General features: G+C 43.8%; 1 protein-coding gene across 1 annotated transcript in view; it reads right to left on the bottom strand.

The window, feature by feature from the left end:
• Positions 1-20988, bottom strand: part of LOC124795569 — a 286431-nt gene that overhangs the window by 13081 nt on the left and 252362 nt on the right. The gene's annotated exons all lie outside the window — the stretch shown is intronic.

The following is a 20988-nucleotide window of genomic DNA, read 5'->3' as shown; positions in this document are numbered from 1 at the left end:
GCAAATATAGGGTGATGGAGCTGTCCCTGTCAATAGGTTTTATGCAGTAGAACCACAAGCGAGATTTTCACGTTTTCCCGCTTGTTGCGCGCAAACTATTAGTCCTACAGAAAAAATGAACAGAACCTTTTTGTAGTAAATTGAATGCACTTAAATTTTGTAGCAGGAGAAGATTTTTATGGAGGCCACGGTTTTCGAGTTATCAAGAGAAACGCGCGCGCTTGAATAATTGGAAAACTACGGCCTCTAGCGAAAGCGTATCTCAGTACGAAATGTAAATACATTAAGTTTCCTACCGAAAGGCCCCGTTCATTTTTTCTGTTGGGATAATACTTTGCGAGTACCGAGCGAGAGAATGTGAAAGTCTTGTCCCAGGTATTTGTAGGCGTTGCGAGTTGCATGAAAACCCTGGATAGCGGCCGCTGTATCACCCCCCGTATAAGGAACGATCAAAAAGATTCCGTCTGAGCACGTTGCTGCGGCTTATATGCATCCCAACGCGATTCCGATGAGGGAGTATAAGCACCGACATGTAAGCAAGTAGTTAGTGTAGCTTTAGAACAGAAACTTTTCGATTGCCAATTACAGTGTTGGTCTGAACTCTGGCAAGTTCCTCTTAACCCGTGAATCGTGCACCGTGCTAAAGAGAGAGGACCAGCTGACGGAAAAAGTGTATCCGGATAAGGAACGAAACTACTTAAACAAAGAATGGTTGTCTGAGAGGACAATTTTGCCAACAAAAAATGAGATAGTTCAGTAAACAAATCATTAAATAGTGAATATGATACCAAGAGTAGCAAAACAGCGACAAAACAAGAGAAAAGCGTGAGCTCCGTAACAGAATTGCTGAATTCGGTCGGTGCTCCCGTTACGCTCTCGCACAAAGGTTCTAAACAATGTCACGGAAGAGAAAATATCAACCAGAAAAGAAGGAGAGAAGTGAGTGTTCATGCCACGAATTCCCCTCGATTCAACTGACTTATCATTCTCTTTTGAAAAGCTCGAATTTGGGGAAATACTGACGTACTGTATGACTTATTTTAATGTACAAGGGTAAATAAAGCAATGCAGTGGAGCCTGAAAAGAATAGTGTTTCCTGCATGGCCAACTATAAGTAGTGTGTTGATGTGTCGGACAGCCTAAAAACTTATTCGTCTTTGCTCTAAAAACAGAAACACCGAATATAGTGTACAACAAAATTTTTTGAAAAAATTAGATGCTGTACAAATGAGACGATTAACTGCATATTTTGTTCCAATTGGGAATCTGATGTGTCCTCCAGAAGATATGAGAGACAGTCTACACAGGGAGGGCACCGTAGATGGAGCAAGTAACGGAGACTGTCTTATGCTTCCGCCTTGCGTCATCTAAATAGTTCCCAGGTGGACATCTACACGCCATATGCGAATGCAAGCAGATGTGTGGTTTGATCACAGTGAGTCAGTTATCAGCAGTACCCCAGGACAGCATCAGGGCCGTGTCTTCAGCAGCCGCCAAGTAGAAGCGAACTGGACATTCCATTAGTCATGCTGGTCATCGTTCACTAGATTTAGGATCAGACCAGAATTGAAAGCTCGATCGCTGCGGATGAGTTTTGGACTACAACCACTACAGTCAAGGTATGTAATGTATAATTTGTGTTAACCCATAACTTCCCAGTGTGTCCATATGGACTCAATTGTTGACTAGTTTTGTTTTTACTTTATTGTTGGCTTACAATTATTTTTAGCGTTGGCGGCCACGTATTGTTTTCAGGGAGGGTTTGAATTTTACGTACATTGTGTTAGCACTTCATTGTTACCATTTACACTGTGATTGTGACAGCCTGTATTTCAGGGAGTGCTTTGATGTCCGCAATGGAGCATGTTGATGTAAAGTAAGTAGTGTTTCGTAAAGAACTTCTTCATTCTGGCATGTGAAACTGTTTGCAGTATATCTAATTATGTTTATAAAGATTTTCATTTGAGAAAAGTTGTTATCCATTGATTCCCTGTTTGTTTATGAAGTGATTATTTCAACCGTGTCCATATGGACACGCTGGGCAGTTGCAGGGTCAAAAATGATTTCGTTTCTTTTTCTCTTTTCATATCATAACACAGGTCTGGCAGAATCTTTAGAGCCTGGTTTGACTGTGCAGGATGTTTTACACATCCTGTTTGAGGATTCAAACACTCCTCAGGCTGATGGAATTTACATCACGCCCCGTGATCCAGCAGTCCTCATGGATGAGAATTCGGGTGATGAGGATGAAGGAGGAATAGCAGATGATAGATGATTTGACACTGGATGTAAAGCTACTGCCATTCCACTTTTTCTTTGTCAATCTATTTACAGGGCTTTCTGTTCTGTGATATCTGAGAGAAAAGGGCAATGGTGCAACAGACACTATCAGAGAAAATAGAGTTCCCAAATCGTGCCCAGTTTCCTCAAAGAAAGCGCTAGTTAAAAAGGAAAGGGGGTATTTTGAATCCTCACTTTGCAAGGATGTCGGGATTATAATCACAAAATGGGTGGACAATTCAGTGGTTACTGTAGCTTCTACCTGTGAAGGAGTTGAACCTGTATCATTTGTAAAAAGATATTCCGCCTATAATAAACACATGGAAGGAGTGGATAGGATGGATGAAAACATTGCCATGTGCAGAATAAACATTTGAACCGAGAAGTGGTACTGGGCTTTACTTTCTTGGCTGATTGACGTATCTGTACATAAGGCGTGGCAGCTGAAGAAAGGAATGGTAGCTAGGACTACTCAACATGAATTCAGAAGAGAAATTGTACAAGTTTACCTTAAAAGATATATGAATCCCGTAAAAGGAGCAGGCAGGCCGTCTATCAGTCCTATGTGTGGATACAAATCGCGTGTTCCAAGTGATATCAGATATGATGGTATAAAGCACTGTATCAAGAAAACTGAGAAGAAGATAAGATGAGTAGGTTAGTACTGCAAACAAAAATCATCAGCTGTTCACCTAAAATGTGGGAAATGTGATGTAGGACTGTGTCTATAATGCTTTGAAATGTCACATGAAAGTCAGTAAAACAAATGATTGTGAATTATTTTGTGTATGGTGTTATAAATTGGTTTGTAAAAATTATTTTGTTCACATTTAGCCTTAGTTGCATTAAAAATCTGATTAATAAAACATATCTTCAAATGTATTTCAATATCACAGAAAATACACTCCTGGAAATGGAAAAAAGAACACATTGACACCGGTGTGTCAGACCCACCATACTTGCTCCGGACACTGTGAGAGGGCTGTACAAGCAATGATCACACGCACGCCACAGCGGACACACCAGGAACCGCGGTGTTGGCCGTCGAATGGCGCTAGCTGCGCAGCATTTGTGCACCGCCGCCGTCAGTGTCAGCCAGTTTGCCGTGGCATACGGAGCTCCATCGCAGTCTTTAACACTGGTAGCATGCCGCGACAGCGTGGACGTGAACCGTATGTGCAGTTGACGGACTTTGAGCGAGGGCGTATAGTGGGCTTGCGGGAGGCCGGGTGGACGTACCGCCGAATTGCTCAACACGTGGGGCGTGAGGTCTCCACAGTACATCGATGTTGTCGCAAGTGGTCGGCGGAAGGTGCACGTGCCCGTCGACCTGGGACCGGACCGCAGCGACGCACGGATGCACGCCAAGACCGTAGGATCCTACGCAGTGCCGTAGGGGACCGCACCGCCACTTCCCAGCAAATTAGGGACACTGTTGCTCCTGGGGTATCGGCGAGGACCATTCGCAACCGTCTCCGGTCCCGCACACCGTTAGGTCGTCTTCCGCTCACGCCCCAACATCGTGCAGCCCGCCTCCAGTGGTGTCGCGACAGGCGTGATTGGAGGGACGAATGGAGACGTGTCGTCTTCAGCGATGAGAGTCGCTTCTGCCTTGGTGCCAATGATGGTCGTATGCGTGTTTGGCGCCGTGCAGGTGAGCGCCACAATCAGGACTGCATACGACTGAGGCACACAGGGCCAACACCCGGCATCATGGTGTGGGGAGCGATCTCCTACACTGGCCGTACACCACTGGTGATCGTCGAGGGGATACTGAATAGTGCACGGTACATCCAAACCGTCATCGAACCCATCGTTCTACCATTCCTAGACCGGCAAGGGAACTTGCTGTTCCAACAGGACAATGCACGTCCGCATGTATCCCGTGCCACCCAGCGTGCTCTAGAAGGTGTAAGTCAACTACCCTGGCCAGCAAGATCTTCGGATCTGTCCCCCATTGAGCATGTTTGGGACTGGATGAAGCGTCGTCTCACGCGGTCTGCACGTCCAGCACGAATGCTGGTCCAACTGAGGCGCCAGGTGGAAATGGCATGGCAAGCCGTTCCACAAGACTACATCCAGCAACTCTACGATCGTCTCCATGGGAGAATAGCAGCCTGCATTGCTGCGAAAGGTGGATATACACTGTACTAGTGCCGACATTGTGCATGCTCTGTTGCCTGTGTCTATGTGCCTGTGGTTCTGTCAGTGTGATCATGTGATGTATCTGACCCCAGGAATGTGTCAATAAAGTTTCCCCTTCCTGGGACAATGAATTCACGGTGTTCTTATTTCAATTTCCAGGAGTGTATTTCAAATATGCATCTGAGTTCCCAGTGTGTCCATACGGACACGTTATGTTACAGACAAACTAAGACAGAGAAGGGTCAAATAATAGGTTATATGCACTACTTAGATGCACAAGAAGTCAAAAAATTGAAAATAAATTTAAATGTCCAATTTTGAAAAATTCGGGCAGTTAAGGGTTAATAAATTATTATAAAGTGTTGTTAAGCTGTGTTGACATAAATTTTGCTGTAGTTTGCCTAAAATTATGTGGCCCTGTGATGTGGCTGTATGGTTGCTGCTGCGTACAAGCCAGCGCCCTCATAACAGTAAGTACTGTGGATGGTAGGGGGTTCTCTTCCTGCCATATTGGTGATAGACGCCAAAAGTATTTGGTGGATATCACAGACAGCGAAGCGGACTATTCTCAGCTAGTAGTCTATAATTCGCGTGTTGACATACACACTGAAGTGAAAAAAGTCATGGGACAGCTCCTAACATCGTGTCAGACCTGCCGGCCTACTGGAGTAGGTCAATGTGGAATGGACTCAACAAGTCGCTGAAAGTTCCCTGCAGAAATATTAAGCCATACTGCATCTATAGCTATCTATTGCGAAAGTGTTCCCGGTGAACGGTTTTGTGCATGAAACGACCTCTCGATTACGTCACGTATATGTTCGATGGAATTTATGACAGACGATGTAGGTTGCTAAATCATTTTCTCGAACTGTTGAGAATGTTCTTCAAACCGGTCGTGAAGATCTGGTCTGGTGACATGATGTCATTGTTTGGGAACATGAAGTCCAAGAGTGGTTGGAAATGGTCACCAACTAGCCGAAAATAACCATTTAGAGTCAATGATCGGTTCAGTTGGACCAGAGGACCAAGTCCATTCCATGTAAACACAGCCCACACCATTACGGAGCGACCACCAGCTTGCAGAGTGTCTTGTTGACAACTTGGCCTCGTGAGGCCTGCGCCAGACTCGAATCCTACCATCAGGTCTTACCAAGAGAAATCGGGACTCACCTGACCAGAGGCAGTACAGGCGATGTGCTGTTAGCAAAGGCACTCGCGTCGGTCGTCTGCCATAGCCCGTTAGCGCCAAATTTCGCCACACTGTGCTAACGGATAAGCTCGTCGAACGTACCACATTGCTTTCTACGGTTGTTTCACGCAGTGTAGCTTGTGTGTCGGTACTGACCATCTCTACACAAACGGCGCTGCTCTCGGTCGTTAAGTGAAGGCCGTCGGCCACTGCGTTGTCGGTGATGAGAGGTTACGCCTGGCATCTGGTATTCTCACAACACTCTTCGCACTGTGGATCTCGGAATATTGAATTCCCTAACGATTTCAGAAACAGAATATCTCACGCGTCTTGCTCCTACTACCATCCCACTCTCGAAGTGTAGTAATTCCCATCATGTCGCTATAATCACGTGAATCACCTGAGCACATATGACAGCTCAGTCAATGTACTGCCCTTTTATAACTCGTGTATGCGATACTACCGTCTGTATATGTGCATATCGCTATCCCATGACTTTTTTTCACCGCAGTGTATAGTGCTCAACCACTGTCAGTGTAATTCCTTACAAGTTTCCAGATTTTCGATAATCCAGGTAACTTACATGCAGCCCCACCTAGTCGGACTAAACGAAGATCTACCGTATAGTAAACGGCTGTTTTCGGTAAATACGTGTATATTTGGAAATGTCTGCGTGTGTTCGGTGTTCCCTTGCACTCCCAGACGGTGATTGGGAGGGGGTGGGGGAGAGTCGGCGACAATGTGGGAGGCGGCGGAGTGCGGCGTGCGTCACCTTGCAGAGCATCCTGGCCAGCATGTCCCTGAAGAACTCGAGGTCGTCCCTGGCGAGCGCGGCCGCCAGCACGGCCCGCGGGCGCTCCTCCGCGGCGGCGGCGGCCGCGCAGCAGCGCAGGTGCGAGGGCTGCCGGTGCGGCAGGGGCGCGCGGGCCCGGCGCCGCGGCTGCGGCAGGTAGCCCCAGCAGAAGAAGAGCGCCGCGAAGTACTCGGCGAAGGTGCGGTGCACGAAGCGCGGCCGGCCGCTGCCCGCGTCCGCGCCGTACACGATGCCCGTCTGCTCGTGCGCCGCCACGTCCGCCAGCGCCGCCTCTCCGTCCTCGTCCTCGTCTTCGTCCGCGTCCTCCAGCTCCCCCAGCAGCAGCGACGCCTCCTCCGGCGAGAACAGCGCCCTGCGCACCAGGCCGACACCTGCATCTGCTTCTACATCTACCGGGCGGCTATGATTACACTCTCCCCATTTAACACGTTGTTGTTGTTGTGGTCTTCAGTCCTGAGACTGGTTTGATGCAGCTCTCCATGCTACTCTATCCTGTGCAAGCTTTTTCATCTCCCAGTACCTACTGCAACCTACATCCTTCTGAATCTGCTTAGTGTATTCATCTCTTGGTCTCCCTCTACGATTTTTACCCTCCACGCTGCCCTCCAATACTAAATTTGTGATCCCTTGATGCCTCAGAACATGTCCTACCAACTGATCCCTTCTTATAGTCAAGTTGTGCCACAAGCTCCTCTTCTCCCCAATTCTATTCAATACCTTCTCACTTGTTATGTGATCTACCCATCTAATCTTCAGCATTCTTCTGAAGCACTACATTTAGAAAGATTATATTCTCTTCTAGTCCAAAATATTCATCGTCCATGTTTCACTTCCATACATGGCTACACTCCATAAAAATATTTGAGAAACGACATCCTGACACTTAAATCTATACTTGATGTTAACAAATTTCTCTTCTTCAGAAACGCTTTCCTTACCATTGCCAGTCTACATTTTATATCCTCTCTACTTCGACCATCATCAGCTATTTTGCTCCCCAGATAGCAAAACTCCTTTACTACTTTAAGTGTCTCATTTCCTAATCTAATTCCCTCAGCATCACCCAACTTAATTCGACTACATTCCATTATCCTCATTTTGCTTTTGTTGATGTTCACCTCATATCGTCCTTTCAAGACATTGTTCATTCCGTTCAACTGCTCTTACAAGTCCTTTGCTGTCTCTGACAGAATTACAATGTCACCAGTGAACCTCAAAGTTTTCATTTCTTCTCCATGCATTTTAATACCTACTCCGAATTTTTCTTTTGTTTCCTTTACTGCTTGCTCAATATACAGATTGAATAACATAGGGGACCGGCTACAACCCTGTCTCACTCCCTTCCCAACCACTGTTTCCCTTTCATGTCCCTCGACTCTTATAAATGCCATCTGGTTTCTGTACAAACTGTAAATAGTCTTTCGCTCCCTGTATTTTACCCCTGCCACCTTCAGAATTTGAACGTTAACACGTTATAACACGGAAACTAATAACTGTGCGAGTACCAAGCTTCTTAGCATTAATGTCTGGAGTATGGGGTGCACGATTTCCATGTGTCACGGCGCTACCGTCCAGTTCCAAATACGGCCAGCAGGTACCGTGATTATACTCTCGCCGACGGCTACTCGCACAACTTCGAAGTCGTTTGGGCTGCTGCGTGTTCCGCCCCGATGGAACTAGTCCCGTGGGAACTCTGAACTCTGGAACTCGGCGGCAGACCAGCAGGTTCCAGCGAGAGCATTCCATCCAGACCACCAGGCAGCGCACATGGCGACTATAGACATTGTAGGCGTGCCACACCTTTTCCTGCACCTGTGGGGTCACGTGCCAAAAGCAGGACCGCACGGATTCTTTCGTGCGACAGCTATTTACGCCAGTGCGCAAACGTAGCAGAGCAGTTCAATTGCAGCGAGAAATCGACCAGAAGATCTCCGCTACGCCTTGCTCTGGGCTTCGCCACCATTTTCCAGGACAGCACGCCACCTCCATTACCTGGACCTTAAAAGTGATCCGTGACATGCAAGCTGCAAATTGGTATAATTTCTACTGTTTCTTTTCTTCAGCGAGAAGATAGTGTCAACACTTTTCTTTGTACATCTGTCCTTGCTGGACTTTGAAATTTTTTTGAGCTGTTTGACAGTCCATGCTTCTCCTGTGGAGTACCGCTGCATGATTCACACATTAACAAAAGTTTTGCATCACCTCGGTCCCGAGAGTTCCGGAACCTGTACAGAAAACTGGAACAGATATCAACATAAACATAATTTTCGCCCTTTTTATTGCTCATGAAAACCACACATTGCATATTGTACCACCATACAGCGAGACTTTCAGAGGTGGTGGACTAGATTGCTGTACACACCGGTACCTCTAATCCCAGTAACACGTCCTCTTACATTGTTGCATGCTTGTATTCGTCATGGCATACTATCCATAAGTTCATCAAGGCACTCTTGGTCCAGATTGTCCCACTCCTCAACGGCGATTCGGCGTAGATCCCTCAGAGTGTTTGCTGGGTCACGTCGTCCATGAACAGCTCTTTTCAATCTATCACAGGCATGTTCGGATAGGGATCATGTCTGGAGAACATGCTCGCCACTCTAGTCGAGCGATGTCGCTATCATGGAGGAAGTCATTCACAAGATGTGTACGTTGGGGGGGGGGGACGCAATTGTCGTCCATGAGGACGAATACCTCGTCAATATCCTGCTGATACGGTTGCTCTATCGGTCGGAGGATGGCAGTCACGTATCGTACAGCTGTTACGGCGCTCTCCATGACCACCAGCGGCGTACGGCGCCACATAATGCCACCCCAAAACAGCAGGGAACCTCCACCTTGCTGCACTCGCTGGACAGTGTGTCTAAGGCGTTCAGTCTGACCGGGTTGCCTACAAACACGCCTCCGACGATTGTCTGGTTGCAGGAATATGCGACACTCATAGGTGAAGAGAACGTGATGCCAATCCTGAGCGGTCCATACGGTATGTTGTTGGGCCCATCTGTACCGTGCTACATGGTGTCGTGGTTCCAAAGATGGGCCTCGCCATGGACGTCGGTAGTGAAGGTGTGCACCATCCAGACTACTGCACACAGTTTGAGTCGTAACACGACGTCCTGTGGTTGCACGAAAACCATTATTCAACATGGTGGCGTTGCTGTCAGGGTTCCTCCGAGCCATAATCTACAGGTAGCGATCATACATTACAGTAGCAGCCCTTGGGCGGCCTCAGCGAGGCATGTCATCGACAGTTCCTGTCTCTCTGTATCTCCTCCATGTCCGAACAACATTGCTTTGGCTCACTCTGAGACGCTTGGACACTTCCCTTGTTGAGAGCCCTTCCTGGCACAAAGTAACAATGCGGACGCGATCGAACCGCGGTAGTGACCGTCTAGGCATGGTTGCACAACAGACAACACGAGTCGTGTACCTTCTTCCTGGTGGAATGACTGGAACTGATCGGCTGTCGGACCCCCTGTATCTAATAAGCGCTGCTCATGCATGGTTGTTTACATCGTTGGACGGGTTTAGTGGCATCTCTGAATCGTCAAAGGGACTGTGTCTGTGATACAATATCCACAGTCAACATCTATCTTCGGGAGTTCTGGGAACCGAAGTGATGCAAAACTTTTTGTGATTTGTGTACTTCGAAAGTGTTTTCTTTCCGCAACATAAACTAGAGAGTGTGTGGACTTGGTTCTCAATCCGTAGAACTGAGGAACTAGCTTCAAGCCGAATTTAACTTTATTCAGATTTCAAAATCCGACTCACTTTTAAGGATTGTTGTTATTAATTGCATACATAGAGGAGCTTAATTACTCGTTTGTGGGATACATGAACGTTAAATTTGTTTGTCACTGAAGAACTATTGCTTGTTTGTTCGCTTTTGGAAACATTTTGATTGATTTCAGACTTAGATAATTTTACCTTCATAATGCATTCAGGATTTTGTTCACGCACCTCAGGGTACCTCTATACCTCACGGTTTTCGCAGCGAGTGCGCAAACGTGAACAATACTTTCCGACTCTGTAACCGTCAGTGGCTTGCTGACGTCACGGGATCGCGAGAAATCCAGACGTGGGCCGCGATTTGTCTGAAACCACGCGGACGGACGTCGTGGTGACGAAGCCGCCGCGCTACCGTAACGGCTCGTGGCAGAGCAGAAGACGCCCTCGGCCAGCGACCACAGACAGGGTGGATGCCCCCTTCCCTCGCACGCCGCGAGGCCGTGTAATTCAAATGTTGCGGCTGACCAAATTGCATTCCAAAAGGCTTACACGGATATACATTGTCCCATTACATGCTGAGCTTCTGTCTTTCTGAGCATGGTTTATACGTATTTGCAGGAGACTTCTGAAAAACCGTTTAGTCTATCTTAATTGTAGTATTTTCGTTTATGGTGTCTTTATTACAATGGTGAGACTTCGTCCAGCGTTTTGTTAAACTGAAAGATACGTAAAAAGTATCCATAGTTTGATGCAAAGGTAAAGGTTTTTTAATAATACAAAAGAAATTTTGTATACATTTTTTTGAGATTACGTCAGAATATATACAGACTGAAGGAAAAGAGTGATATCGTTACCAAGCAGATGAGAGTAGTCTTGTATTTGAGAGTATTTATCTGTGTGTAAATATTACGAAGTGAATGGTTGGTTGGTTAATTTGGTGGAGGGGATCAAACGGCGTGGTCATCGGTCCTATAGGATTAGGGAAGGATGGGGAAGGAAGTCGGCCGTGCCCTTTCAAAGGAACCATGCCGGCATTTACCTGAAATGATTTAGGGAAATCACGGAAAGCCTAAATCAGGATGGCGGGACGCGGGTTTGAGCCATTGTCCTCCCAGTGTGCTAACCACTGCGCCGCCTCGCTCGGTGAAGTGAATGACAATGGTCATTATACTGTACATCTATCTTGTAAAAGTATGTGTGGGAATTTACAAACTATTAATCACAGAGCCATCATTTTTCTGTTCAATTTCATAACTTTTGTTTTACGTAGTCTCAAAACTAGTTACAGTTTTCCCAAAGATGAAGTACGACGGAATGTTTGGAGACATGTTGGTAACTCGCTCAATGGCTAATATTTTGAGACGACAGAATGTTGTTATAACTCACTACAGTAGTACAACTGACGTTTTTTAATATATTATACTTCCTATCTTCGTAGTGTTCCTTTTAGCACTCATGTGGTTGACCTCACATTCTTCGTTATTTATTTTATTTATTTATTTATTGTTCCGTGGGACCACATTTAGGAGAAGTCTCCATGGTCATGGAACGAGTCAATACATGAAATTATAACACGATTGTAGAAACAGATAAAATGAAATATAAGAAACATATTCAGGCGACAAGTCGTTAGTTTAAATAAAGAAAATCAAGAATGTAACACTGGAATTTGCTTAATTTTTTAGCTCTTCCAGGAGCTCCTCGACAGAATAGAAGGAGTGAGCCATGAGGAAACTCTTCAGTTTAGACTTAAAAGAGTTTGGGCTACTGCTAAGATTTTTGAGTTCTTGTGGTAGCTTATTGAAAATGAATGCAGCAGAATACTGTACTCCTTTCTGCACAAGAGTCAAGGAAGTGCATTCCACATGCAGATTTGATTTCTGCCTAGTATTAACTGAGTGAAAGCTGCTAACTCTTGGGAATAAGCTAATATTGCTAACAACAAACGACATTAAAGAAAATACATACTGTGAGGGCAATGTCAAAATTCCCAGACTATTGAATAGGGGTCGACAAGAGGTTTTCGAACTTACACCACATATAGTTCGAACAGCCCGTTTTTGAGCCAAAAATACCCTTTTTGAATCAGAAGAATTACCCCAAAAAATAATACCATATGACATAAGCGTATGAAAATATGCGAAGTATACTACTTTTCGTGTTGAAATGTCACTTATTTCAGATACTGTTCTAATGGTAAATAAAGCGGCATTTAGTTTCTGAACAAGATCCTGAACATGGGCTTTCCACAACAGCTTACTATCTATCCGTACGCCTAGGAACTTGAACTGTTCTGTCTCGCTTATAACATGCCCATTCTGTCTGATTAAAATGTCAGTTCTTGTTGAATTGTGAGTTAGAAACTGTAAAAACTGAGTCTTACTGTGATTTAGCATCAAATTATTTTCCACAAGCCACGAACTTATATCATGAACTACATTATTTGATAATGTTTCAATATTACACACAAGATCCTCCACTACCAAGGTGGTGTCATCAGCAAACAGAAATATTTTTGAATCACCTGTAAAACTAGAAGGCACATCATTTATATAAATAAGAAACAGCAGTGGCCCCAGCACCGACCCTTGGGGAACGCCCCATTTAACAGTGTCCCATTGGGACTGAACATCATTACCACTCTCAATATTGCGGAGGATTACCTTCTGCTTTCTGTTCTTAAAGTAGGAGGCGAACCAGTTGTAAGCTACTCCCCTTACTCCATAATGTTCCAACTTCTGCAGTAATATTTTGTGGTCAACACAGTCAAAAGCCTTCGTTAAATCAAAGAAAACACCTAACGTTCGCAACCTTTTATTTAATCCGTCCAAAACCTCACAGAGAAAAAAGACTATAGCATTTTCAGTTGTTAAGCCATTTCTAAAACCAAACTGTACATTTGACAGCAAATTATGTGAATTTAAATGCTGCAGTAACCTTGTATATACAACCCTCTCGATAACTTTAGCAAACACCGATGGCATAGAAATAGGTCTATAATTGTCAACATTATCCCTGTCTCCCTTTTTATAAAGTGGCATCACTACCGAGTACTTTAATCGGTCAGGAAACCGACCACTCCTAAAGGAAAAGTTACAGATATGGCTAAGTACTGAGCTAACATACATGGAACAATACTTCAGTATTCTGCTAGATACCCCGTCATATCCATGAGAGTTCTTGGTCTTTAGTGATTTAATTATTAACTCAATCTCCCTCTTGTCAGTATCATGGAGGAGCATTTCAGGTAACAGTCTCGGAACACTTTTTTTCTAAGAGCGCTATATGATTCCCTGTTGGGACTAGGTTTCTGTTTAGTTCACCTGCTATATTCAGAAAGTGATTATTAAGTACTGTACATATATGCGACTTATCAGTAACACGGACATCCCCACTATGCACTGATTCTATATTCTCGACCTGTCTCTGCAGACCAGCCACTTCCTTAACGACTGACCATATGGTTTTAATTTTATCCTGAGACTTAGCTATTCTATCTGCATACCACATACTTTTTGCCTTCCTAATAACTTTTTTAAGCACCTTACAATACTGTTTGTAATGGGCTGCTGCATTTAGATTTTGACTGTTTCTAACATTTTGATATAATTGCCACTTTGTTCTACAGGATATTCTTATCCCTTTAGTCAGCCACCCAGGCTGCCTGTTTGTGCTAGTACCCTGTTTTGAACGTTCTAACGGAAAGCAACTTTCAAAGAGCACGAGAAAAGTCTTGAGGAAAGCATTATATTTATCGTCTACTGTATCAGCACTATAAACATCTCGCCACTCTTGTTCCTTGATAAGGTTTACAAAAGTCTGTACAGCAACTGGATCAGCTTTCCTAAAAAGTTGGTAACTATATTTAACATGTGTTGCAGCGCAAAAATCTTTTAGACTTAAAATTTGTGCATCATGATCTGAAAGGCCATTCACCTTTTTGCTAACAGAATGCCCTTCCAATAATGACGAATGAACAAAAATATTGTCTATGGTTGTTCTACTGTTCCCTTGCACTCTCGCTGGAAATAATACGGTTTGCATAAGATTATATGAATTAAGGAGCTCTACCAGCATCCTTTTCCTTGCACAATCACTTATACAATTAATATTGAAGTCACCACATATAACTAACTTTTTGTATTTCCTATAAAGTGAACCAAGAACCTCCTCTAGCTTTAGCAAAAATGTTGTGAAATCGGAGTCTGGGGATCTATAAATAACAACAGTAAGAAGGTTTGCTCCACTAAATTTAACCACACCTGCACAACATTCAAACACCTTTTCAGTGCAGTACTTTGAAACATCAATTGACTCAAATGGGATACCGTTTTTCACATACATGGCTACTCCCCCACACCGCAAAGAGCTCCTAGAAAAGCTGCCAGCCAACCTGTATCCTGGTAAAGGAAGCCTCTGAATTATCTCCTTATTTAAGAAGTGTTCAGATATACCAATAATTTCAGAGTCAACATCTATAAGCAGTTCACTAACTTTATCTCTAATACCTTGTATATTTTGATGAAATATACTAATTCCCTCATTAATCGGATACCCAAGCTCTGTAGAAAGTGGTTTCTTTGTTAGAGAGACTTCCCTTAAGCAGGAATACCTATCAGCTGACTTCAATCTAAAAAAGGTACAGCTCCAACACCCACAACTACCGGAATTTTCCCATGAGTGATCCCACCACTCCCACCTATGCTGTCACCTATAAGTTTTGCCAACCTCCCCTTCCCATACCTGTTGAGGTGCAGGCCATGTCTAGTGAAACCCGTCCTGCTGATAGACTCCACCGACACCACTGAAATGTGACTCATGCCTTCTGTCATCAGCGCACCCCCAAGTCTCATGTTATTACGCCTGACGGCTGTATTAAGATGAGGCCGATCGTGACGCTGAAACAGTTCCACGAAATGCACATTCGTGTTGCCAGTCTGAGTGGCTATCTTTTCCAGGTCACCATCTATGTCATACTCCCCATCCCTATCAATACTATTACCAGCCCCACCCACAATCACTACCTGATCCTCTTTAGTAAAATCCCTACATAACCCCCCTATGTTAAAAGTCACCTGAGCCAATCCTGCATTAGGCTTCACAATGCTGGTGACCTGGTACTCACTCCCCAAAACTTCCTGCAACTGCTGGCCTACACCTCTACCATGAGAACTACCTAACAGCAGAACCTTCTTCTTTCTCTTAGACCTTGGAACTGTCCTAGCCACCGTAACTGCTGAGGTCTGCTGCATACTTCCTACATCTACAGCTACTAGAGATTCCTCTCCACTAGACTCTGACAGTTGGTCATATCTATTACAAACACCAATAGTAAAACTATCTGAAAATCTCCTTCTCCTAGCAGATCTCTTGCCAACAGCCAGATCCCATTCCCCAACCCCCTTCTCCCTCCTCATCCTATCTAGCTCCTCCTGTGCGTTTTTCAACTGCACCTGAAGGGCACAGATCTTACGCTCCTGCTCCTCTATCAACTTACTCTTGCTACATAACCTGCAGTTCCAGGAGAGGATCTCACCAGAATGCCCACTGGCTTCCCCACTGCATTTCCCCAGTGAAAATACTTCGAACAAGTCTCACATCGCAATCCACTACTCACGACTCTACGTCAAAGCCCACACTTCTCACTCATGGTAAAATTTTACAATTATTGAAACAAGAAAACAACTTTATCTAAGTTCCACTACTACAATAAGAAGATGTTAAAAACTGACTACAATAATCACAAACTTGCTCTACAAGGGAAGTAACTATTATTATTGACAGTATTAATCAACAACAAATGAGAATATAACAAAATACTAACACAGAAAGAAAATCAAACATCTAATGACAGTAACGAAACTGAAAGCAGTTCGCAAAAATTTCTGCTGAAGTTATTTCACCGGAAAACACCAAGAACACCGGTTGAAGACTACTAAAGTTTCTAAATAAACTACTATACACAAACAATTGATTAGTACTTAGCTTTCGATGCGCCGCTAGAGCTGCAACTGGTCAGCGCGGAATGTAAACACGGGTAAGAGGTTAAGTTGCTCGATACGAAACACTCACAAATATCAGGCCACAACACAAGAAATGCAGAGGTGAATGAAGAAACCACTAATAAGTCACTTATATAGTAAATATTATCACAAAAACAGTTAAAATATATATCTGAAACCTAAAAATAGATGAAAACTTAGAGAGCGATCTCACACGCAGTCACGCGCAGTCAATTGCCAATTTTTGCACCATACAGATATTTTTTTCTAAATCGTTGTGCAATTTATTTTTATCTTCTGATGACTTGATTAGTAGGTAAACGACAGCGTCATCTGCAAACAACCTAAGACGGCTGCTCAGATTGTCTCCCAAATCGTGTATATAGATAAGGAATAGCATTGGACCTATAACACTACCTTGGGGATCGTCAGAAACCACTTCTGTTTTATTCGATGACTTTCCGGCAATTCCTACGGACTGTGACCTCTCTGATGGTACATCATGAATTCAGTCGCATAACGGATTTGATATTCAATGAGCAAATTCATGACAAGCAGCCCCTGCAGTACAGTGTCAAAGGCCTTCTGGAAATCTAGGAATATGGAATCAATTTGAAATCCTTCGTCAACAGCACTCAACACTTCATGTGAATAAAGAGCTAGTTGTGTTTCACAAGAACAATGTTTCCTAAATCCATGCTGACTCTGTGTCAATACACCATTCTCTTCGAGGTAATGCATAATGTTCGAACGAAATATATGTTCCAAAATCCTGCTGCATATCGACGTTAATGATATAGGCCTGTTGTTTAGTGGATCACTCCTATTGCCTTTCTTGACTATTGGTGTGAACTGTGCAACTTTCCAGACTTTGGGTATGGATCTTTAGTAGAGCGAGCAGTTGTATATGATTGTCAAGTACGGAGCTAATGCATCAGCATATTTTGAAAGGAAGCAGATTGGCATACAGTGTGGACCGGAAGACTTGCTCTTATTAAGTGATTTAAGTTTCTTCACTACTCCGAGGATATTTACTTATACGTAGGTCATGTTGGCAGCTGTTCTTGATTCCAGTTCTGGAATATTTGCTTCGTCTTTTTTGGTGAAGAAATTTCGGAAGGCTCTGTTTAGTAACTCAGCTTTAGCAGCACTGACATTGATAGTACTTCCATTGTTATTGCGCAGAGAAAACATTGATTGTGTCTTACCGCTAGCATACTTTACATACGACCAGAATCTCTTTGGATTTTCTACTGGGTTTCGAGATAAAATTTCGTTGTGGAAACTGTTACAAGCATCTCGCATTGAAGTCCACGCTAAATTTCGAGCTTCTGTAAGAGATCGTTAATCTTGGGGATTATGCGTTCGATTAAATTTGGCATGTTTTTTTTGGTTGTTTCTGCAACAGTGTTCTGACCTGTTCTTAGTACCAAGAGGGATGAGCTCCGTCGTTTGTTAATTTATTTGATATAAATCTCTGAATTGTTGTCAATACTGTTTCTTTGAATTCAGCCACATCTGGTCTAGTCTTACACCGTTGGCTTGGAAATTGTCTCTCAGGAAGGCCTCCACTGAATTTTTTTATCTGCTTTTTTGAATAGGTATTTGTTTCGTTTAATTTTAGAGGATCTGGGAGTAGTGCTATTCAGTCTCAATATGAGAACCTTGTGTTCACTGATCCCTGTATCCGTTTTGATGCTTGTTATTAGCTCAGGGTTATTTGTTGTTAAACGGTCAAGTGTGTTTTCACAACAGTTTGCTGTTCCAATGGGCTATGAACTAATTGCTAGAAATAATTTCCGGAGAATACGTCTTGCACAATTTCAGTAAATTGAGGTCCCCGCCAACTATAGTTGTATGAGACGGGTACGAAATTAGAGTCAACATTTCTTTGAACATTTCAGCAATTGTATCATTTGAGCTGAGAGGTCGGTAAAAGGATCCAATTATTAATTCATTCCGGTTGCCAAGAATACCCTCTGCCCATACTAACTCACAGGAAGTATCTACTTAAATTTCGCTACAAGATAAGCTACTTCTAACAGCAACAAACACGCCATCGCCAACTGTACTTAGCCTATCCTTTCTGAACACCGTTAAGTCCTTCGCAAAAACTTCGGCTGAACTTATCTCCGGATTTAGCCAGCTTTCAGTGCCTATAACGATTAGAGTAGCACTGCTTTCTATTAACGCTTGGTGTTCTGGTACCTTACCAACTCAGCTAAGTTCCGACAAGTCCGTTTTTCTCATTTGAAGTGGTGTTCTAAAAGTTTGTGTTTTACAATGCTGCTAGTGATTACTGTTTCTGTTATCTCTCACCCCACGGACCCAAACAGCCACCTCTGTTGTGCAACCAGTTTCACATTTTGATTTTTCTAGTGTTTAGAACTAGCCTTCAGTGTAATAGTTTGATTGCAAATAAATAGTGTTGATCAGACCCCGGCGTTCCTAGAGTCTTCTACATCTACATCACATAGATACTCCGCTAGCCACCATACGGTGCGTGGCGGAGGGTACCTTGTACAACTACTTGTCATTTCCTTTCCTGTTACACTTGCAAATAGAGCGAGGGAAAACGACATCTATATGCCTCCGTATGAGTCCTAATTTCTCGTATCTATCTTCGCAGTGCTTACACGGAATGTATGTTGGCGGCAGTAGAATCGTTACGCAGTCAACTTCAAATGCCAGTTCCCTAAATTTTCTCGATAGTGTTGCTCGAAAAGAACGTCGCCTTCTCGCCAGAGATTCCTGTTTAAATTCCTGAAGCATCTGCGGGTCAGTTACGTGTTACTCGAACCTACCGGTAACAAATCTAGCAACCAGCCTCTGAATTGCTTCGATGTCTTCCTTCAATCAGACCTGCTAAGGATCCCAAACACTCGTGCTGTACTCAAGAATAGGTCACCCAAGCGTCCTATATGCAGTCTGCTTTACAGGCGAACAATTGTTTTCTAAAATTCTCTCAGTAAACCGAAGTCAACCATTCGCCTCCTGCTGCGAACATCCTATCAAGTTCGAAAATCCGCACCTTTTGAAGTTGCAGTGTGATAATGTGCTGATCCAAGCTATCAACCAGCTTTCATTGGAAGTTTCTTCTTTCTGCATTTGTCCCTAACGACTCAGAAATCGCAGACTGATCTGCAAATCCCATCTTCCCTTTGTTCTGTGTTAGGACGCGACAAACCATACTTGTAGGAAGAACGGCCAACACATTTCACCCGGCCACATGCAGAAACGATAACCATCCTGTTTATATCAGGAATTTTGGAGACATTGGGTTAACTATACTACTGCACATGTAATATAATGCAACAGTTGCCGGCCGCGGTGGTCTAGCGGTTCTAGGCGCGCAGTCCGGAACCGCGCGACTGCTACGGTCGCAGGTTCGAATCCTGCCTCGGGCATGGATGTGTGTGATGTCCTTAGGTTAGTTAGGTTTAAGTAGTTCTAAGTTCTAGGGGACTGATGACCACAGATGTTAAGTCCCATAGTGCTCAGAGCCATTTGAACCATTTGCAAAGTTCGTTCAGTTCTTAAAAGTAATGTTTGATTTCAGCTATAAATCAGAAAAGCTGTCATTTACACTTCACACAGCATGTAGTGACACAAGGTCTGCTTTCCAGAGTCCGCACAGGACACGATGGCTGATGAGCAATGAACAGTCTTCGTAAAATGCGCTGGGTGAGTTGATTCGTTTGTTCGGAAGTGGAGGACAACATTGTTTGTCCACTTTCAAGCGGTTGGCTGCGTGCTGTGAAGACAGAATCGAGGCGATCACTTTACAATCTTTCTCAAACGATTGTACAGAAACTATTCAGTAAAAAAAAATAGTTTGATTTACTTATAGATTTATACGTATGCTTCGTGCTGATGCGTCCAGCATTTCGTTAATGTTCATAGATATTGTGATATTTGCATTTAAGTAAAACAGTCCACAAAACTCAAAAAGTATGCAAGAAAAAAATAGGAATCGCTATGATTTTACGTTTGGTGCATCTTACATAATATGTTGGAGCAAATGAAATTTAACTAGCATATTGAATTTTCCTTTAGACCTGGGAGGTAGCATCTATCTATCATCAATTTCGAGGAAATGTGTTTGATGTGGCACACTCATTTGTGATTGCTTGTGACAGCGATAAAGCCAGAATGAAATATCCACAACATATTTTATAAACTGTTTGAGATATGGAAATGAGATTTTGGAAAAATATAGCATACTCTTATCTTTCCTATCTGGCCACCCTCGGCCAGCTCTTGTTCTTTTTCGACCCTGACGCTATTAGGTTTCGAGGGCTAGGGGTCTTTCATTTTCCAACCTATACTTCTCATGCAGCGTCTGACCCGGAGCGGGCGGCTGCAAAAGGCGTCTGTATCCCATGTTAGGGGCGGCCTCCAGAACTGCGGAAGGCAACGGAATACCACCGCAGATTATCTTCCCTGCATAATGCAGTCTCCATTTTATGCACAAAAAATGGCTTCCTCTCATGTTAAATCAGTGTCCGGAGGTAAAATAGTCCCCGATTCGGATCTCCGGGGGGGGGGGGGGGGGGGGGACAATTTGAAAGGAGGCAAAAAATCAAAACGAGAATTGGTACCTGGAATGTCAGAACTCTGCTACAAGCAGGAAAACTAGAAAACCTTAAAAGAGAGATGGAAAAGAATCATATGGACCTCGTAGGAGTTGCTGAAGTAAGATGGAATGGACATGGAGAGTTGCAGTCAGATGAATATGTGTTCTACTACTCAGGAGGAGAAGTAAAAGGAATTAATGGAGTAGGAATGATTATGACAAAGGAATTGGCTAAATGTGTGGAATATGTAGA

Source organism: Schistocerca piceifrons, chromosome 4, assembly GCF_021461385.2.
Source record: "Schistocerca piceifrons isolate TAMUIC-IGC-003096 chromosome 4, iqSchPice1.1, whole genome shotgun sequence".
NCBI classification, from domain to species: domain Eukaryota; kingdom Metazoa; phylum Arthropoda; class Insecta; order Orthoptera; family Acrididae; genus Schistocerca; species Schistocerca piceifrons.
Note: the sequence above shows the minus strand (reverse complement) of the source record. Positions and strands in the feature narration are given on the sequence as shown.